Source organism: Camellia sinensis, chromosome 10, assembly GCF_055761805.1.
Source record: "Camellia sinensis isolate YWXY chromosome 10, ASM5576180v1, whole genome shotgun sequence".
In the NCBI taxonomy this organism is placed as follows: Eukaryota; Viridiplantae; Streptophyta; class Magnoliopsida; order Ericales; family Theaceae; genus Camellia; species Camellia sinensis.
This window is the reverse complement of record NC_138970.1, coordinates 71638740-71660089: the sequence shown is the minus strand read 5'-3', so window position 1 is coordinate 71660089 and position 21350 is coordinate 71638740.

Below are 21350 nucleotides of genomic sequence, written 5' to 3'. Positions count from 1 at the left end.
CATTATATTTTCATTCATACAGTAATGAATTTATGATAAAAATGGACTGAATATTATATGAATTAAAATCTTAAAGAAATTAAATATAAGTATATCAAATATGTGAGATTTATTATATTTTTTAAAAACTTTAAGAGAAATTAGTATAATTTATCCATTTTTTTTTTATTTTATAAATTGATTTGTTGTAGAAATAATATACCAAAGTATTTGTTATTGGTGATATGAATTCATTAACACTTGTTTGGTTTGCGTGATTTGGAGAAAAAATAAATGCAATAGAGATAAATGGATTTTAATTACTTATTTGGATAGGAGAGAGTGGAGAGAAATAAGAACAAATAGGGAAAAACATATTTCTTTCATAACTTCTATTTTCAAACTTTTCGAAAGTAGAGAGATTATGAGAAAAGTAAAACCAACCAAGTATTATTTTGTTATAAGGCTAAAATTGTCATTTTAGATGCTTTTTTAAGATCGATAAAAATCATATGAATGTCTTCTTTCTTTCCTCTATACTTTTTTATTACTCTGCTTAAAAAATAGATTGCTTCCATTGTTGACGTACCAAGCATAAATTCAAATTAATTCTCTAACACGTCTATTATATCTTGCAATCAACGTTCCATTACTCTCTCCTACACTTTTATTGTGTGACACATTAACTTAATTCCTCTATAATTGTTGCAATTCTGAATATCTTATTTATTCTTATATATTGACACTAAAATACTCTTCCTCCACTTCTTTGGCATTTTCCTAATCAACAAAATCTTACTAAATAACCTAGTCAACCAAACAGTCCCCTTCTTGACCTATTTTCATATTCTTTATTTAACAACTTCTCAAAATAGTTCTTTCACCTCTCCTTAATCTTTTCATCATTCACCAATACTTTAGAGTCCTCACCCTTAATGTACTTAACTTGATTAAAATCTCTTATTTTCCTCTCTGTTATCTTATTCTCTTCTCTCTCTTCTTATTATCAAGTCTAGTATATAAGTCATCATAGGCTTTCAACTTAGTCTCTCTTACTACTTTTTTGACCTTCTTATTTGCCAATCTGTAGCGCTTAAGATTTTTCTCAGTTCTATTATTCTGCCTCTTTTTAAAGCTTTCTTTTTTAGTCTTTATTACCGCTTGGACCTCCTCCCTCTAACACCAAGTTTTTCTAAAGTTGGATCATTTTCTTTTCGACTCTCTAAGAACTTCCTTTGAGATTCTCCTCATACAATTGGCTATCGAATTCCACATAGTGTTATCATTATCTCCATGTCCCAAGTACCTTCTTTATCAATTATATTCTTAAATGTGCCCAGTTTATCCCTTTTTACGTATGTGATGCCTACTATCTTTTCAAGGTTGGTATTGCCCTTTAAAGCATAAATCTAGTACTAAAATCTTATGTTAGAACGTTAAGCTTTATCAAGGAATCATCTTACAGTCGTTGCATTTTAAATGGTCCCATTTTCTTACTAGAAAATAATCTATTTGGCTCCTAATTGACCTACTCTTAAAGGTTATCAAATATTCTTCTCTCTTCTTATACATAGTATTGGCCACCACTAAGTCAGAAACAGCAAAAAATTTAAGATACATTCTCCAGCCTCATTCTATCACCAAAATCATACCCACTATGTACTATTTCGCCCAACAAAATTTACAATTAACTACAAGTAAAACTTATCATTTTTATATCTAATATAATAAAATATGATAACACTATTTATGTATAGCATTTTAATGTATGAAAGAAAAATAATATTTTTTCTAAATAAAATATGAGAAGAAAAACAAGGAACCAGGAAATACTTTTATATCATCAACATGGTTCTTTTTATTCGTTGTGTTTTCACTTATTATTTTTAATTTTAAAAAATTATTTGATGAATTATTTTTGAAAACTATTTTTGATATTTTTTTTAAACAACCACTTATTTAAAAATAACAAAAAAAAATTTCACATAAAAATAAAAATAATGTAAAAATCGTGGCATTTTTTTAAAAAAAACAAAACACGAGACAAAAAACACTGTGAGACCAAAAAAAATCCGTTTCTTTCTTCTTGGGTATAAAAAGGATTAAATGTGTTGAAATAGTCTAATATTTTAAAGGTGCCTAATGCTTGGGGCCTCGACAAATTGAGGTTCGAATGCCTCAAATTATTATTATTATTTTTTTATTTTATTTGTTGGACTGTGTTGGTTTGGTTATCATTTTTTTTGTTTATTTGTTAGGTTGGGTTGGTTTGGTTGTTTTTTTTTTTTTTTTTGAAGAGTGATTATGTGTAGAGGTGTACCAAAAAAATTGACATCTCGCATCAACTCAACCTATGTGGTTTAATAAGATGAGTGAGTTAGGTTGGATTAGTTGGGTGATAAAATTGACTGATTAATTAGGTTGTTGATTAAAATTTGTTAATTTTATATAGTTTTGTATGAGTTCTTACTATATTTTTATTTCAAATCAGGAAGACTTGGAGGAAATTGAAATGGCTTTGGTATTGTGTACAAAACTATAGTAGAGACTCGTACAAAATTATATGGAATTAACAAATTTTAACCAGCTACCTAATTGACCAATTAATTTTATCACCCAACAAACCCAACCAAACTCACTCACCTTATTAAAACACAGAGATTAAGTTGGTGCGGGATGTCTAATTTTTTAGCGCATCACTACACATAACCACCCTTCCACACACCAAAAAAAAAAAAAAAAAAAACAATTCGAGGCATTCAAGTCTCGATTTGTCGAGGTCTCTAGCACTCCTACTTAAAAACTAAGAAGACTGATTACCTCACTTAAGTGAAGTAATTAAATAATTAATATGACAATACATTACATTAATATACATATTTATTTATTTAGTTTTAATCCACGCAAAACACATATACACATAAAATTAAAAACAATAATGGTTTTAGAGTTTTTAATTTGTATATATATTTTTAGGAAAAATTAGTCTAAGGTCTCTCTTCCATTTTTGGTAATGGAAGAGATCCACAATATTTTTTTATGATGTTTAAGGTCCCTTCCCATATATCACAGAGAAATTTAACTCTCTCAAATCCAACTCATTTCTCTCTCTCTCTTTAAATCCAAACCTCACTTCATTCCCTCATAGGCTGGCACCTCACCAAGGAAGACAGAGTCTACGGCCTCCCTCGCCACCGCCTCACTAGCCACTCTCACTTCATCAGAGACGTCATTCTCGCTTCCGATGGCCAGTTCTCTCTCTCCGGCAGCTAGGACTTCAAGGTGCTATTTGGGATCGAAAGAAGAGTGGAAAAGAGCCTGAGTCCCCGACGCAATGAGAAAATCACCGATGGGGGAGAAGACGAGGAGGAAAAAGAGAAGTATGGCGGCGAAGAAGGTGGCGGAGACTAGATCTAGGAAGCGCCACTGCCTAGGGTTAGCTGTTGATGATGGGAGATTCAAGTGCCCTGCCATCTTTGGTTTTGAACGAATTCCCAATATCTGATGTTGATGATCATATAGATATAGATGGATTGGGTGGTCTCAACCAGGCTTTGTTGCTTCAGAGTTTTGGAAATGGTGGGTATTTCTCTAGAGAGAAGGGAAATTTCTCTCGATTTTTGTGAATTTTTGTGAATTTCTCTAGGTTGGAAAGGATTTTTCTTTGAGTTTTTGTGAATTTCTTTGGGTTGGAAGAGAATTTTCTCTGAATTTTTGTGAATTTCTCTGGTTTAGAAGGGAATTTTCTATGGATTTTTGTGAATTTCTCTGAGTTAATAGGGAATTTTCTTTGGATTTTTGTGAATTTCTCTGGGGTTGAAGTGAGTTTCTCTAAACTGAGAGAATTTCTCTGGGTTGAAGTAAGTCCAGAAAAATTCTGGTAAGATTTTCTCTGTGAAGTCGAATTTTCTCTAGATCAATTTGAGGGACCTTAGACATTATTAAAATATTAAATGTCCTTTATACTATAAAGTCTTAATATCAGGGACTCTAAAAAAAAATCCCATTTTTTATTTTTATTTTAGTGAGTTTTTTAATATTTGAATTAATTTTTTTAAAAAACTTTTTAAATCCACTTAATCTACATATACTTAAAAAGTGTAAATTTTGTATTTTTTAAAAATTTACTAAATACAAAAAATATAAAAAATTCAATACATTTTTATATATTTGTTTTGTATTTATTGAATTTTCTTAATATTTATTCATAAATATTTTACTTCTTATGTACATTTAGATTAGATGCATCTAAAACAAATTAATCAAAATAATAAAAAAAATTACTAAAAATATAAAAAAAAATGCGAATTGTGGGGATATATTTTTTGATTGTCCACGTGGCCCAGGTGGATAGCCGAGATGCCACGTGGGTAGTCTTGGATTGTTGAGATGTGACGCAGTCATACCAGAATCTGAGATATTCGAACAAGGAACAAGAGTCCTAGATGATATCCAACTACTTGTTTGAGTAAGAACGGACTCAGTTTATTCTAATTTAAATAAGAGGAGTATTGAATAAGCGATATCTAAGAGATAGAGTCCGTAAGACTTTTAGGGAATGGTGAGCACTGTTCATTATAAAAGAAAAGCACACCGTGGGCCTGAGGTATGTTTTACTAATAAATTTGTATGCACATGATTTTAGAGATTTAAGATCTTTGTAATTTGTATAATTGGTGGGTCCATAGTTTTGAGGTGATAATGTCTAAGTATATGTTGATACACTAATTAGTATACTAATTGGTACATGTAGCACCACTGATGTTTTACTTTGTGAGTACTATGATTGAGTTGTTATCTTTGAGGGATAAGCTGACTGACTTGATCGTCATAATGTCTCTGGGTGGACGAGCCACCAGCATTTGTTGTCTTCTTATATGCAAGTGTTGGGTTTCTCTATTTCTGTCGCATGCTCTTCGGCTTTATTTCTTGAATCTCAATGACGAGATTCAATTGATTATGAGGTCAGATTTCAACACTCGACACAAATTGAAAACTAAAAAATTATTTTTAAAAACTTGACACCAAACAGATCGAATATAACTCTTTAATAATGTTTCGTAAAACATGAATTTTGTCCAAAGTTGAAAATTAAGCTTTGATGAGGAGCATTGTAATATATATATATATATATATATATTAAAAGAAGTTTTGAGCATTCACATTTGAATAAAAATAAATTATAATTAATACATTCATTGTCTGTTGCATTATTTTATTGAGCTAAGCATTTTATAAGTTTGAATACAATCAGTATAAATGATTAAACCTATCATTTCGGTACCTTTATTATAAAAAGAATTCAACCCTTTTTTTATTCTTCAATATGCTATCAATGTTGCAATCTTTAAGCTTATAAACTTGATATTTCAATTTTACTATACACTTGACATCCCTTCTAATTTGAATATATTATTGCATTTTGTCTTCTTCCCACTTTGTTTTCCATCTTTGTCATCTTGTATATACTTAGGATTTTTTAAAAAATTAGAAAGACCAAAAAGTGATTTGATATAGGGCAAATTATGCAAATGGTCCCTATATTTTACACGTTGTATCATTTTAGTCCCTCTAATTTCAATTTGCTCAATTTTGACCCTAAATTTTATACTTTGTATCAATTTGGCCCAATAGATAACTTCTGTTAAGCATTTGGATAGAAAGGCCAACGTGGACAACATGTGCAGAGTTTTTAAGGGCAAAATAGTCGATTTGTTCTTACTCTCAATTAACTCAATGATTTATCCATCTAACTCAAAGTGAGTTAATTTACTCCTTGTACATAGCAGAGAGAGAGAGAGAGAGAGAGAGAGAGAGAGAGGAGGTGTCGTCAAAGAGTTGGGAGAGGGAAAGAGAGAGAGAGAGAGGGAAGTTTCGTTGAGGGCCTATAAGGGATGGCAAGGCAGCGCAGGGTGATGGCAAGGCAGTTGTTGTCGCGAGTTTGTAATGAAAGGAGTGAGGCGATGGCGTCGCGATTGTGAGAGAGGTAGGGTAACATGATGGAGAGAAAACCCCCAAAAAGAATAGAGTTTTAACCAAAATATTAAACCCTAATCGGCGAAGGCCATCTGGATCGAAATACAAAGGGGTTCAGTAGTGAAAATGTGGCAAATAGGTTGCTAATATTTGAGACCCTATCACTGGAAAGAGGGTTTGGTTGGGCACTTACGACACCGCCAAAGAAGGTGCGAGGGCTTACAATTTGAAGAAGCTTGAATTTGAATCCATGGCTACTTCGTCGGGGAATAGTTACAATCACAATCAAAACCACTCTTCTTCGGTGGTAAAGGACTTTGAAGCTTGTTGTCTCACGCATCCCTATTGTTTGTCCTCAAATTGGACTCTTTAGATTCAGCTTCAACTTCAGCTTCGAATTCACATGTCGATGGCAAATTGAATGTAACATTGAATGATTTTGTTGTGGACAACACCATTGTTGTTGATGGTCAGAAAATGCCCAATCAACGACGCAACCAATGGCGACGGCGACGGAGCAATCAATGATAGTAACCCATTTTTTCCTCTCGCTCCTATTCTCCCCATCTTTCTCTGTTTTTGTTCCTTTTCCTTTGTTTGTTATAGAGATTTGTACATATGGGGTTTCAAATTTGGGAATGTGGCTAGGGTTTGTAGGTTGATTTTATGTTGTGATTTTTTATCTAAGGTTGAAAATTGGATTTTGTTTTGTAAGTTTTTAAGTTATGATGATTTGTTGATGTTGGGATTGTTGTTTGGCTATGGCGGTGACGGCAACGGAAGGCAGTGGAACGGTGGATGACGGTGGTTGGTGGCTCTGTTCAATCACAAGCAAGGAAGACGCTAAAAAGGAAAGCAAAATGTCTGTTTTGTCCTTGGAAACTAATCACATGTCATTCACGTGCAAATTTTCCGTCCAATTTCTTAACTTTCGTTTTCAATTGGACCAAAATAGAGATTAAAATTCATGGTCAAAATCGAGAAAACTGAAATTATAGGGATCAAAATGACACAATGTGTAAACTAGAAGGACCGTTTGTATAATTTGCCCTTTGATATATTTCATGATTTGAGAAAGATATTTATATATATGACTTATATTTTAAGTCTTCGTTTGACATTAGCTTTTTTAGCTGGTTTTTTTGTGTTGTGACTTTTTTAGCCTGGTGTTTTTAGCTTCATTCGGTTTGGTTATTTTTTTTTTTTGGACTTTTATGAGACAAAAAGTGTAATGATTATAATTTTGATATGACATTTTATTTTATAGATTTATGTAATCAATTTTTTCTTTTTGTGCTTTTTCAGCTAAAAATATAAAACCATACGAAGCTTAAATAATTTTAGTTGTTGACTTGATTTAATTTTTTTTTAGTGGTTATCTAGGAGATGCGCAATGAGTAAGGGTTCAGTTAGTAACATTATAAATAAGTTTACTTTTATCTCTTTATTATATATATATATATATATATATTTTTGTAATAAATAAAAAAATCAACTTATAACTTATACTCAAAAACAATTCTAAGTTATGTTTTATCTTTAAATTAATTTATTTCATTAACGCCTTCCAAGGAGAAAACAAACAACTTTTTTGGGTGAATAAAAAAACAAACAACTTCATCATGACAATAAAAATGTGATTTCTAGACACTCCTGTGTTCTTCATTTTAATTTAAATTGTGTTTATATTGTGTCTTCTACTTGAGAAATTATTAAATATTTATGGAGTATCACGTATCTATACTCACTAATCAATTATCATTTAATATGTTTCCTCATGTTCTCTAATCATCCAACACAATACCCCACCTACGCACTTTCTCCACCAATTATCATACTATAAAATATCACATATTCATATTCCGTGATTATTGAATAATTATCCCTTCTAGTTATTGTTATTATAATACTCGAGCTAAATATTTTGTTTATCATTTTGTTAGACCATCATTTCTCTTACTTTTCAAACCTAACAAATATAACTAACCAATAATGTTTTAAATTTTTTCCATCATTTTCTTAATTTTCAAATTATGAAAGCAAGCATGTAGTCCTTATTATTGGTTAGGTACACAACTAACATGAAAAAATGAATTTGTTCACAACACACTCCCAAAAATGTGTGAACAAAACACATAATCTAATTAATCTAAAATTATGAATCTCAAAAATAAGAAGTACATTGATTTCACATAAAATTGTAAAATTCATTAGAGTGATAATACACACACACAAAAAAAAAAGTACAAAAAATCTATATAGAATAACATGACAGTTTGTGTTTGTTCACTTCAAATAAAGATACTCATTAAAGTGATTTTTAATTTCAAAATATTACTGTCACATTATTCTTTTAAAATTTTTTATATAATTTTTTTAATTATAAATCACTTTTCAATTCATTAGTCAAAACTTATGTTTTGAGTTGTTTTAAAAAGTAGTTAAAAATTAATTTTTTTAACTTTTTCATGTAAAAGATAATATGATTCAAAATAAGTTAAAAGTTGATTTTAACTTTTTATGGAGACAGAATCCCAAACCCCTAACATGGACTTCCAAGGAAGACAGAATCAACATTCCCAATAGAGGCTTCAAGTTGAAAACAAAAATGAATGAGAGAGAGAGAGAGAGAGAGAGAGAGAGAGAGAGAGAGAGAATTGCATTTTTTAAAATGTGAACATGGAATGGGGCTCCTCATTGACTGATTCTCCTCGTACTTGTCTTTCTCGTACAGGGAAGCAACCAAGCACCTGCATGCTGCTGAAGAACCAATTTACAAGGTATGGCTTTTAAGAATCCTCAATGCTTTTAAATCTTGTGGAGCAGAGCTACAAAATTCATGGACCACCAATGCTTTGCTTTGGGATAGTTTGAGGCTTTCTCAGTACTTTCTTTTAGGCAGTGGCTTTGGTCCAGTCCAAGATCGGACTGGACCGTGCTGTTGAGTTCGTGGAGGTCCACTACGGGTCCTGTTTTGATAATTCGAACCGTTCAATGTGTAGAACTCGTCGAGTACTATATGCCTGTAAAAAATCACGTTGATCGGATATCGATAGCTATGTGAACAAAATAGTTTTTTATCAACCGTTAATTTTTTCACCGTCCATTTTTTTTTATACAAAATTGATTTGATCACATAACTATTGATATTCGATCAATATGATTTTTTATAGGCATATAATACTCGACAGGTTCTACACATTGAACGGTTCGAATTATCAAAATGGGCCCAAAAAATGGGCCCCATGGGCCGAACTGGACGAGTCCAGTCTTAATCTCAACTTGGGACAAGCTGGACCCTCTTTTTATTGCATTTTTATTTTCGCTTTTAGTGAATTTTTTTTTTTAAATTTTAAAACATTTTAGACTTTTAGAATAGTAGACTAGACGAATTAAAAATTAAAAATAAAAATAAAAATAATAAATTTTTATTGAATTTTTTTTAAAAAAATTACATTTTAGATTTTTTTTAACCTACACCGGAAAATAAAAAATAACATAAATTTTAAAAATAATCACTAAAAATAAAAAACACAAAACAAAAAACTTTTTAATTAGGGTTCCGTTTGTTTCGATGTAAAATATTTTATACAAAAAAATACATTTTTGTTTTTGTTTTTTGACGTTTGATTAACACTTGAAACAAAAATAATTTCTTGCCTAAAAGGGAAATTTTGAATCAATAAAATGTTATTTATGACTTTTTAGTGAGCTAACAGATACTTATTTAAAAGCTAAATGTGTTGAAAATATATTGAGAGACAGCTTTGTAAAATTAGACTTCCAAATTTTTTAAAGATAAGTTGAGAAAATGATGCAAAAATATTTTTCTTAAAAAATGTTTTACTTACTTTTTGTTCAACCAAACAGCAAAAAATGAGTAAAATATTTTTGATAAAAACATTTGACGTCAGAACAAATTGAGCCTAGATACGAGACCTTAGAACATCTCCACCTAAGCCTTCAAAATTGTGTATATCAAATTTTTTTGACGGCTTAGGCGTTAAATTAACACAAATTTAACAAATGTAAAGAAAAAATACACACTTTACCCGATATGCTAAATTTATTATTTTATTACTTTTACTTTAATATTTTTTAATTATTTTATTGGTCCTTATTATTAAAATAATGAAAACAAAAACATTTGACATCTTTTTGGTATATCGAATTTGGCATTGCTAATACAATGCTAATTGACACATCACTTTTAAAGATTCAGGTGGTGTACAATTGAGGTTCCGTTTGTTTTGACGTAAAATATTTTACAAAAAAAAAAAAAAAAAATTCTTGTAAATTGATTTTACATAGAAAAAATGCTTTTGGTTTTGTTTTTCAGCGTTTGATTGACACTTGAAACAAAAACGTTATATTGCTTAAAAGAGAAATTTTGATTCAACAAGATATTTATTTGAAGGCTAAATGTGTTGAAAATGTAGCGAATGAGAGTTAACTTTATAAAAATTAACTTACAAAATTTTTAAATACAACACTGATTGGTGGCCCGAAAAATCGTGGTTCGAATGGCTCGAAACACTCAAAACGACGTCGTTTTGACACATTCGAGCCACAAAATTCGAGCCACCAAACATTTTCCTAATGAAAAATAAGTAAAATATTTTTGACAAATATTTATGTTAAAACAAACGGAATTTGAATGTCACATTTTATTGTAAAAAATACCACTTCAAAATTGATAATTCAAATCGAGATACGTGGAAACACTACAAATTATACAAGGTTAGGTTAGGGAGCAATCAAAGTGACTCAACATTGCCGTTGCCGTGATGACTGGTTTAAAAATGTTTGTGGATCCTCCTCGAACCCAGTTGTTAGCACACGTTATTTTCTTTTGCATAATTTTCTTCACAAATTGCCGGGCTAGTTAGGTCTGAATGCAAGGACCACGAAAACATGTCTACTTACCATAAAATTTTGCCAAGAATGTTACCAATGAAAAAGTCTCCGTTTGGCAAGGGTTTTTGTGGCTATTTCAGCCATAAAAGATAAAATAGGCTATTTTAGCCACAACAAATAAAATATCACATCCAACTCATAATCATTACACTCTTTTCTCATAAAAAAAAATCAAAAAAGTCAAAAAGTCAAAAAGCCTTTCTCAAACTAAGGTTTTTAGCCCAGGCTAAAAAATCTAAAAAGCTAAAAAGCCAACCCACTTACCAAACGGAGGCTTAGGTATATCAAAAGTATGGGAAAAAAAAATTAAAATTTCTTTTACATGTTAAATTCAATAAAATTAATTTCTATTAAATGAAATTATTTATAAAAATATTTAATTTTAAATTAATTTTATTTTCTTAATTTATAAAAATTGTATTTTATTATTATATTTTTTACTAGATTAACTCAAATATAATTAAAAAAAAATACATTAAGTTTAATTAAAAGCAAAAACAAAACCTATATTAAACTTAAAATCGTATTTTACATACTTTTTAATAAATTTGATATAATTATATAAAAAATTAAAAAATATATGAAAATGTATAACTAATTCTTTATTATACAGGTTATTTGTATCAATTTCGTGTTATATAAATTTGACACTAACTTGGCATGTTTAATATTTGTGTTGTCGGATCAAGTCATATACGTATTTGTGTTAGGAAATGATCAATCCTAACCCGCCAATTTCGTATATAGTTCGAATCATGTTATCGTGCCGTGTCGCAAATTTTCACCCCTGGTGCAAATGAGACTTATATCCTCACAACTTTTCGCATACACTCCATTACAAACTCATTTCATTTGCACCTTATATGTTTTTGTAATTTTTTTTATACTCCACTATTAAGTAATTCCACCTTAATTTTTTAGTGACGTTTGAGAATGATTTTTTTTAACGGGTAAGAAAAAACATGAAATCATGTGTATGGAGAAGTTATTTTCATGGACTTGGCATGGAAACAATGCTTGGAGAGAAAAAGTCACAATGTGGGAAAGTCACAACACAAGAAACAATGCTTGGATTTGGCATCAAAAAAATATGGATTTGGTCCACTCTAATTGGAGCTCTTAAAACTCCTTTATTAGGGCTTTAAAATATTTTTGTTTTAAAAAATAATTTTATAAAAAGGGTTTACAAAATTTAAAATTTGTTTAGTTATATGTTTTGAAAATGATTTTAGAGTTTTGGAATTCGAGATGATTTAATTTTTTTTATTTCTTATAGTTGAATAGATGAGTATTAGAGAAAAAGTGATTAATTGATGTATAGTAGAGAGAAAAGTGATTTTAAATTCTTTTTTTTAAAAAATTTTCACCAAACAAATTTTTTAAATTTTTTTTTCAAAAATTTTCCTCTCAAATGACAAACCAAACAAAGTTCAAAATTTTTAGAAACTTTGCCCATAATTATTATTTCTAAATTTTATTTCTTATTTACCTTTTAGATTTTTTTTGTTATTTTTTGAGTCTTAAAATAAATTACACTTTACTTACCGTAAGTTTTATGACTTTCTCACTTTGATCCTTAGTGTTTTTGGTTTTTGGTTTTTTTTTTTTTGGTTTTTTTTTTGCACTTAAGCTTATAATAATGTTTGTAGTTTTTTTTTTATTTATTCTCAAAATTAACTTCTATCCAATTTTGGATAGAAAATGTCACATGGGTAGCCACTTGGCAAACTCGATAAATTACACTTTGGCCCTTAAGTTTCACAATTTTTCACTTTAGTGCTTAATTTTATTAATATATATATTTTTACTTTGACTCCTAATGCCTGTAATTTTTTTTTTCTCCCTAATTTACTCAAAAAACCAATTCCTATCTGAGAGGGAGATTTATAATCTGGTTTTGAACCGTGGAAGAGGCCGAACAGGTTAGGGCCGAGCATGTTTTGGCTGAGATCACTTGGGCCTGATTTGGAGTGGGATTTGCTCGGTCGAGGCCCAACCCTGTTTAGGCCGAGCTAACTGGGACTTCCTTGGAGGTGATCTTGCTCGGTCGAGGCCCAGGCCTGAGGTCCGCGGCCATGTGATTGATCTAGCTCACTCGGATTTGAACTTGCTAGGCCGAGATGAGCATCTGCTACATAGGTTTTGGGGGAGCATGGTTAGCTCGGTGGTAAAGTCTTCTGTTCACCGGCTCGGCTTATCTTAAACTCGGTTATGTTGGAATGCTACCGAGCTCGACTGTTATGGAGCTCAGCGAGTGGAGCACTCGGGCACGTTGCGCAGCACGGACGTGGAAGATCGAGGTGATTCTGCTGATCTGCCGAGATCCCGTTAATGTTATCTGGCAGTTTGGTTAAGTGGTGATTGCGGGATTTGAGTTGACAGATGGGAAAGCAGCTCCACGTGTCAAGAGACTAATGGGAGCAGATATAAGCGCAGAAAGTATATAAGCTTGATTACGCTCCCCATGTGGGGGATGGAACATCATTTGGTGAGAACAACCTAAACATTAAACTCTCTCTTCTCTCTCTCTATATCCTTGAGTGTGTGCTAACTTGGCCGTCGGAGTGGTTTTCCAGCCACACACTGCCGGGTAGCTCACCGCCGTTGTATTCGCAGGTCGATCGGACAGACAACGAGTTTGGACGAAAGGAGTACGGGCATCACCGAATATTTGCTCCTCGTACACTATCTAATTAATTTTAAAACTCAAAACTCAAAATTCAAAATTTAAACCCAAATTCCACCCCATCTCTTTTTCCTCTTTAAATTTACCCTCAAACTTCTACCACTACTCTTATACTCTCATTGCCTCTCTTTGTCTTTCATGTCTCACATTGTATAATGACTATAGTTATTTGATTCAATTTTTATAATTTGTTTTTTGAAAACAATTTAAAAATTATTTTGGTGAAAAAAAATGAAAATAAATAAATATAAAACATAAATTATTTTCATATGATTTTGTTTTCTTTTTAGAGGGAAATATTTTTTGAAAACACAAAAATATATATTTTTAGAATTTATTTTTGTCAAACTTGATTCTAATTAAAAAAAAGTTCTGAAAAACTACTAAATTTTAATGTAATTTATTTTTATGCAACATGGTTACTAAAGTGTCATTTTTTCATCCAAAATTGGATGGTACTTTATTTTATGAGTAAATTGAGAAAAATTAGAATCATTAAAGGCCAACATGTGAAGAAAAAATATTTTAAGAATTAAAGTGAGAAAATTATAAAATTTAAGGGGTAAAGTTTAATTTACCCACTTTTATACCACATCATTGTCCACATGGCACCACATGGATGTCAAAGTGGCATTTTCAAAATTGAACAGTAATTTGTTTTAAGAATAAATTGAAAAAAATTCAAATATTAAAAACCAAAATCGGAAAACATTGAAATTTAAGGAAGATAAAGTGCAATTTATTTTCTTTTAACTTTTTAATTTTTTTTAAGACTCTTCCCAAACAATCCCCAATTGATGTTTTCATATATTATAACTATTCGGGTAACCTTGTACGAATCATTTAAAAATTCAGGATACAGTATGAATATCACTTTCTTTTGGTCTGATGGCAATAAATTATACATACGGATAGAGATGTGAACAAGTAAGTGGAGCTTAATTTTATTATGTTTGAATTTATTTATTAAGATTTTAACGAATGTGAATTTGAGTTTGAGTCCGTTCCAAATTTGATGAACTGAGTTTAAGTCGAGTTGGCTTAGCCTTGATTTGAATTCGAAATTTTTTAGGAGCCTTAACGAGCCAAAAAAAATTATAAATTCATACTTGTGTATGAGATTAAAATTACAATTGAAACTTTAATTATATATATATATATATATATAAACATACTAAAAAAAATCAATATCTTACCAAAATAATAATATCTTCCACTACTATTATATAAATGTATTATCTATAATTAGTTGTTATTTACATGTAAATAAATTTCACTATTATTTACATTTATATTATTTAAATATATAAATAACATATTTTGCTCTATTTTTTATATGTATTTTTACATTATTCAATATATAAATAATATATTTATTCTATTATTTAATAAATGTTAACTAATTCGTATACCAATTGGTACATATAACTTTATTCATTTTAGCCAATGAAAAAAAAGTTCTATTTGAGATAATTTGTGCTTTATTTATTTTTGTAGTTAAATAAATGATTGTGTGAGAAAAAATAATTAATTAATATATAAGATGTGATATTTTATCTTATCAACCATTTTAACTTTTTTTAAAAATATTTATTAACTATTATAATCTCAAACCATCATTCCCAAACACCCCTCAATATGTAAAAGTCAAACTTATACACAATTTTAGACCCTCCATTTAGTTTTTAAAATTAATTTTGAAAGATATCTTTTTTAAAAGAGTTAAAAATTTAAAATTTTTGTTTGATTGTATATTTTAAAATTATAGAAATTTGAAAATTTAAAATTTGTTTGGTTTTGAGTTTTCATTTTTTAATTTTTTGTTTTTTGTATTTTGTTATTTTTAGTGAACTTTTTCTTCTTTTTTTTTTTTTTTTGGTGTGGGTATTCTAGTCAATTTTTTTGTTTTTTACAATGACCTAATCTAAATGTACTTTGTTTGTAATGAATTTTTTAAATATTTTAATCAATATTTTTCAATTTTTAGATTCACTTAGAACATATACAATTTATGAAAAAAATCTTTTAAAAAATTACTAAATACTAGCGAATATATAAAAATTTAATTTATTTTCATATAATTTTTGTACTTCCCATATGAAGGAATGGTTATTCACTTAGTCCCAGTCATTTTGGCAAGATTGTTTTGACATATTTATTAACATGTGATGTTACGGTTACACCCTTTGGTAATAGTGTGGATTTCTATTGTTTCTCTTTGTGCTGAAAATGTAAGATTTACAACGTATTTTTTGGAGGATTTGAAATTGGAATGATTTCAGATTGTGTTGGGCGCTTACCTTATTGGGTTTTATGTGTCAATTACTATCAATCAATGTGAAACTTAGATCAAACCGAAAATGGGAATTACATAATCTTTTCAACATTGTGTAAGTTTAAACAATATAAACATCTACCCCAAATGTTGCGAATACAAAGATATATATGCATATTAACAACCCCCACGTCAATTTTGTTGGCGTAGATGTAACAAATCCGATTTATGTGTTTTGGCGTCGGGCATTCATTGGGGGCTTTGTCTTTGAGCACTACCTGGAGCAAGTGGCGCGAACGGTGAGTAAATCAAATTCGTTAATCGTGTTGATTACAAAACACATAGCCAAATAGATAGCCCGCAACAAATGTGATGTATGCATGCTTTGAATGACAATATTTAGTACATACACACATTTGAACGTGCTGGTTGTATAAAGCGAACGGTGAGTAAATCAAATTCGTTAATCGTGTTGATTACAAAACACATAGCCAAATAGATAGCCCGCAACAAATGTGATGTATGCATGCTTTGAATGACAATATTTAGTACATACACACATTTGAACGTGCTGGTTGTATAAATTGTACAAGCCAATGATGATTCTACACGTGGCATGAGAAGGGCAATTTAGGGAAGTAATATAAATCGCCAACAATAGTCACGAGGGATATAAGGTGATGTGGCCTAACGGAAGGAAGCTGTGATAACCCTATTCTGTATTATGCTAATTAGTCCTTATTATGAATGTGATTATGTGTTTGATATGATTTTGTGTGCCATTTATGTAAAAATGTGTGGTTTTGAATTTCTATCTGTTCAGCGTAGGAATATCTGTTTGATTATCTGCTTTAGAATTTAAATTGAAGTCTTTATTGGCCACAGAAATTAAAATTGACTACGCCATCGTGATTGACGTAATTTTTAGAGCCTACGGTGAAATTTAATTGAAAATTGATTCGGGTCAAATTAAATAGATTAAATTAATAAAATGGTGCCCAATTATTTAATATTAAAGAAATGTATTTGAGAGGGAGCTTTTAAAGGGGCTATTATACACTCTCATTTTGTTTCTTTTGAGCCCAACATCTGAAATTATGCTCTAGAGAGAGGGGGGAGCCGAATTTAGTGAGAGGGAAGGCTCAAGGTAGAGATTTGGTTAGGGAACTTGGTGATCTTGAAGGCACACTCAAGAATTTACCATAAATTGGAAAGATTGTGCTTCTAGGTAAGTAAATTCATGGGTTTGAGCTTGTGATTTTGTGAATTCAAGGTTGAATAATGATCAAGAACATGAATTGAATTGATTATGATGAAATTGAGTTGGTTTTGTTGAATTGGAAGTCTATATGCACATGCATGTGAGAAATTGCTTTGAATTTGCATGTTTGAGCACAAAATGTATAATCCATGTGAGATTTTAGTTGAAGCTCATATTTTTGACCGTCTCTTCATTATCTAAGTTGAGAATAGAAGTTGTATTCCACATGCATGTACAATTCATAAGAGTATGGATTTTAAATGCATGAAATTGTTATGTTGGAAATAAGTTTGGTGTAAATTGGGACATGCATGTGATTGATTCATGAAATTGAGTTTCATAATGTAATGAATTTGGTGTTGGATCATGTTAGTACATGTATATGTGAATTTTGAGCCATAATATGCAAGATGTGTTGATTTGAATGCAAATTTGAAGCTCAAGAACAATTCTGAATTTTCCAGAATTTGGGATGTCCGCTCGAGCGGGGAAGGCGCCGCTCGAGCGGGGAAGTTCACGCTCGAGCGGGGAGCTATGTAGAATGACTTTCAGCTCGAGCGTCCGAATTCGCGCTCGAGCGTAGAAACGCGGCAACCTGTACTTTTGCAGACCTAGCGGGGACCGCTGTTTCTAAAATTTTGTAAATGCGTTCTGTGTTTTTTTTTTCGTTCCCTTTCACTTCTAAGTACTCTTAGGCATGCATTAAGCATTGTAAATGAGTTAAAAGGATAAGAATGAAGCCTAAAGAGGAATATGTGAATTAAGAACGGATTGAATTGTTTGTGACCCATTGTGTTATGAAATGTGTAGGGTCGAACTCCAGGGTAAATCATCCAGCCGATCACTGTGAGTAATATCTTCATAAAAATATCTGAAGTATGTTATTTGTTCAACTGCTTACTCCTATGTAAGTCTTATAAGTTCATTAATTTGAATGGTGGACAAATGTTTGCTATGCCAAATGAATGGGCCAGAGGCCAGTTTGACATGAATGAAAAAATAAATGGGCCAGATGGTAGTCTGACATAAAAGATAGAATGAATGGGCCAGAGGCCAGTTTGACATGAATGAAAAAATGAATGGGCCAGAGGCCAGTCTGACATGAAAGATAGAATGAATGGGCCAGAGGCCAGTTTGACACGAATGAAAAAATGAATGGGCCAGAGGCCAGTCTGACATGAAAGATAGAATGAATGGGCCAGAGGCCAGTTTGACATGAATGAAAGAATGAATGGGCCAGAGGCCAGTCTAACATGAAAGATAGAATGATTGGGCCAAAGGCCAGTTTGACATGAACGAAAGAATGAATAGGCCGAAGGCCAATTTGACATGAATGATATGAATGAATGGGCTAGAGGCCGTATGACACGAATGAATTGGGCCCAAGGCCGTATGATGTGCTTGGAACCGTAGTCACTTGACCTATATTTATATATATGCTAGATAGAAATACAAATTGGGCCCAAGGCCGTTTGAAGCACGTTGTTCTAAATACCGCTTGTGTAACTTCTTTATTTGATATTATTCACTGGGCTTTCGCTTATGCTCATTCATGTGTCTGTAGGTGAGCCAAGGAAGGTCTAAACCCAGCCTCAGTGAAGTTTGTGTGGAACAACCAAGGTTTTGCAGAGTCAGCCCTTACGTCTCACGCACGAGACTCGTCTTCGCCTTTTTGCTCTCTTGTTTTATTTTGTCACGTTGGCAAGGACTTTGGATACGTTTGTATATAGTTTTGATTGGCTGACCTAGACTTGAATGATCCTGTATGTATAGAACTTTGTGTTAATACATATTCTGATGTGAGTTATTAACATGTATATGTATGGATTGTTACAACGTGCCATATATGCACAGCTCTACAGACAAAAGTTTGAAATTGCTTCTGTTTGGCCTCTTTACTCTGTTGAGTTATGTCTGGAATGGTTTGAGGCCGTAGGTAATCCCTTGATTACTAGCTGGTTATGTCCTTAACCCATAGGGGCGAGTTTGGGTCATGACAGAAGCCTAACTACAAATATGGTATAGTGGAGCTAACTGTGAGAGAGCATGATCAGCGATCATGAAGGAAGGTTTCGACAGTTATCATTGAGAAGTATAAATAGCAGACAAGGCCCCAGAAAGAAGGACCTAGACTCAGATCCATAAATCAATTTTATCTACTTTATTTTCCTTCCAGTTTTTACATATCTTGTTCTTTATATTTCTGTACTTCAAATTCTTGTATTGCACTTTATTCATAAGAGTAGTTTCAAGTAGCTTGTTGCTGTAAACCTCTATGAGACTGGATTAGATCATTGTAAGTTTTTCATTTTTACTTAATAAAATGCTACAATTGTTCTTCATTTAATTATTGTTTACTAAATTCTCCTAAACAAGCCATCAGTAAAAGTCCTCTTCATTGAGGCTGAAAGAACTGGAACACAATCGTCTGATAATTGGTTGGCAATTAATCTTCTGTAAGGACTGATTAATTCTTACTGGCATGCTTAAAATTACAATATTAGCCTTCGAAAGCCAAAAAAACCAACATATATTTTTTGGCATGCCCAGTGAGACAAATTGAAATGGCTAGAAGTAGGAGACAAGGGGAAAATGAACGCTTGGAAGAAGGTGTAGAAGGAGAGGTACAAATACCTAATTCAGAGGATAATATGATAACACATCCTGTGGAAGTACCTGTCTTATCAGAACCTATGGTCGAACAAACTAGCACTTTGGAGCAAGTACCACATGTTCAAAATATTAGATGAGGCCATGGAGTTGGATCCTCCACTGTTCCATCTACTCGGCCAAAGAATCTATGGGGAGGCCTAGTAGAAGCCATGGGACAACAGTTAATGAACACAATAGAAAGATGGGCAATATCCTTCATGGATCGAATGAATACCCATCAACCAACTAACACAAGGCATATAGAGGAAATTTCAAATGTCCCTCAGCAAAGATTGGCTAGAGATAAACAACCTATGGAAAGTAATGGACGTACTAATGGTCAAACTAGTAATCAAAATTATGAAAGACTATCACCTCAGTCTTGGTATGAGCCTCTTTCGAGATCTATGACAAATCAAAATACCTCATTACTTAACAGTGAAACCATACAAATTGGTAATGGCATAAGGATGTTTCCAAATCCCATGTTCGAAGCCATATTTGGCACAAGAGGGTTCACTAATCCTTTGTTCAAATTTGTACCCGGGGAGATGGAAGGGTTTCCTGCGACTGGAAGAGACATAACACCTGTTCCAGCACCTTTCGCAGGACAGGCTTAGAGAGGTCAAACATACCCTCAACAACAGCCAGCACCACAGGGACAGCCAGTCCAAAATATACCTCCCTATGGACCAAAAGGACCTCAGGCACAAGGTTGTCCACCAAATCCTGTGTTTGTTCCTCCAGTGGTGGTTCAACAAGCACAAAATATGGTTCCTAGGGACCAAATTGCTGATATTGTTAGAGAAATATGTGGACCTATGACTCGGGGGGTTCAAACTCCTGTGTATAGGAAACCATATCCAGAATGGGTAAATAGGGTACATAAATACCTAAGAGTGTTTAGAATACCATACTTTGCTCTTTTTTATAGGAATGAAAACCAGTCAATGGTAGAACATATTGCTAGGTTCGTTGTCTAGTGTGGTGAATTTACCAATAGTGATTACATGAAGTTAAGACTTTTTCCAAATTCTCTAACTGAGGCAGCTTTTGTATGGTATATTAACCTTACACTTGGCTCTATCCAAACTTGGCAATAAATGGAGGAGGCATTTCATGCCCAATTCTTTCAAACGGAACCAGAAGTTTCTATGGCAAATTTGGCAAGGTTGAGTCAAAGGCCTAATGAGAAGGCTGTTCAATTTATTGCCAGATTCAAAAGAGCACAAAACAAATGTAGGATCATTCTGCCAGAGCCTGAATTTGTGAGATTGGCTCAAAATGGTTTAGAGTTTAGACTTCGAAAGAAGTTTGACTCAACTGAGTTTCGAGACTTAGTGGAATTAACCTATAAGGTGTCTAGGTATGAATCATTACTTGAGGAAGGACAAGATCAAAGTAATGCATCATACAAGACGTATTATAGAGATCCTAATTATGAGATTGATGCAGCAGAGATCATAGGAAAATAGCCTGTGATCTGTGAGGCGTTAATTCATAAAAATACTACAATAGATTGACAGTTTAAAAAGAAAGACCTTCATAGGAAATACTCTTTCGATTTAACAAAGGCAGATGATATTTTTGATCATTTACTTGCA